We start from the raw sequence: 2145 nt of genomic DNA on the forward strand, positions 1-2145 counted from the left end.
ACTGCCTTTTAGTCGAACAAATCAACACCCCAGGACTTACTCTTTGTAAGCCTGGTACTTATTCTATCGGTCACTTTTGCCGAACTGCTATGTTACGGGGACGTAAACACACCAGCATCAGTTGTCAAGCGATGTTCAGGGGACAAACACAGACCCACAAACATATACACACACACATACATATATACGACGGGCTTCTTTCAGTTTCCGTCTACCAGATCCACTCACAAGGCTTTGGTCAGCCCGAGGCTATAGTAGAAGACACTTGCCCAAGGTGCCACGCAGTGGGACTGAACCCAAAACCATGTGGTTCATAAGCAAGCTACTTACCACACAGCCACTCCTACACCTACAAAGAATTAAGAAACTGAATTAGGTTCTACTGAGATTCGAACTCAGATCGCTGGATTCAGAGTCCAGAGTGCTAACCATTACACCACAGAAGCCCATAATATATATATGTATATGTATGATGGTCTTCTCTCAGTTTCTGTCTACCAAATCTATTCAAAAGGTTTTGGTCAGCCCAAGACTAGTAGAAGACACTTGCCCAAAGCGCCATGCAATGGGACTGAACCCAGAACCATGTGGTTGGGAAGCAAGCTTCTTACCCCACAGTCACACTGCACCTATTTTGAATCTGTATAAAGAAGACAAAGTACACAAATTATTTTGGATCAGTTTTGATTTATGATGAAGTCACTGATGGAAATGATCGTTACAGATCGTTAGTGACAGAAAACAGGAATAACATCATTAACGAAGTATTCCGGGTTAGAAATTAGTGACAGATACTTCAGAGGATAATGAACTCTCTCTCTTTTACTCTTTTACTTGTTTCAGTCATTTGACTGCGGCCATGCTGGAGCACCACATTTAGTCGAGCAACTCGACCCCGGGACTTATTCTTTTTGTAAGCCCAGTACTTATTCTATTGGTATCTTTTTGCCAAACCGCTAAGTGGCGGAGATGTAAACACATCGTAAAAAGCATCGGTTGTCAAGCAATGCTAGGGGAACAAACACAGACACACAAACATATTCACACACACTTATATATATATACATATATACGACAGGCTTATTTCAGTTTCCGTCCACCAAATCCACTCAAGGCATTGGTCGGCCCGGGCCTATAGCAGAAGACACTTGCCCAAGATGCCACGCAATGGGATTGAACCCGGAACCATGTGGTTGGTTAGCAAGCTACTTACCACACAGCCACTCCTGCGCCTTTATTTTATTTCAGATATATATTTACTAGACATCTCCGAACGAAAATATCTGGGATAATATGTTGAGAGGTTAAAAGTGAAAGAGAGGAGAAAGGGAACTTGCTGGAACAAGCAACATAGGTTCCCCGAGTTCAGTGTTTCTGAACCGGGGTCTTTATGACCCTTGGAGATCCATGTAACTTTCTGTGGTTATACTTCTACAATATGCAAAATATTATATCAATTTTTTTAATACAATCCCTAATAATAGTTAATTATAAAATTGCAAATGGCTATGGGAGTCCAGTAAGGGTAAAATAGGAATCGAAGGGGTCTCTAGGTAAGGAATAGTTTAGAAACACTGCCTAAGGTGGTGTAGCAGCTCTCTAGTTAGGGTTGAATTTGCCAGTCTTTATATAACTGTCAGCCATCCTTCTAGAATTTTCAGCCAAATTGTTTGGGCAGAAAACTTGCATATTTCTTTTGAAGATTGTCACCATAGTAACTCAACCAGGATTGATTTTATTATTCATTAATTAATTCCTTTGACTCCATGTTGAGTATAGAGTGCCAGTTCCCTCATGTATCCTGAATTTCAGTTTCTATGCACCATCTCCATGTTTTTTTTTTGGGGGAGCCGGGGGGCTGCCATGCTTGTATATCCCTTGGGGTCTCCACCAGAGGGCTTGCTTTGTAATTTTGTAATGTTGGAAACAGATTTCCTTACTAAGTTTGCTAATAATGATTAAAATAACACTTTCTAACTTCAGCACAACGCCGGCAATTTTAGTTGGAGTGGTTTGCTTGATTATATCAATCCCAGAATTAAAGTCTGGTGCTTATTCTATTAGGCTGTTTATGTCATAGGGACATAAACAAACCAACACTAGTTATGCTTTTGATGGAAATAAAGACACACACATGCATATATA

The 2145-nt window shown here is 40.6% G+C and overlaps 1 non-coding gene across 1 annotated transcript; it reads right to left on the bottom strand.

Moving 5' to 3' along the window:
• Positions 1-374: 374 nt before the first annotated feature.
• Trnaq-cug lies at positions 375-447 on the bottom strand. Its single transcript has one exon. It is a non-coding gene; the product is annotated as a tRNA-Gln (tRNA).
• Between the last annotated feature and the right edge of the window lie 1698 nt (positions 448-2145).

The sequence above is a fragment of the Octopus sinensis genome, linkage group LG24, assembly GCF_006345805.1.
Source record: "Octopus sinensis linkage group LG24, ASM634580v1, whole genome shotgun sequence".
In the NCBI taxonomy this organism is placed as follows: Eukaryota; Metazoa; Mollusca; class Cephalopoda; order Octopoda; family Octopodidae; genus Octopus; species Octopus sinensis.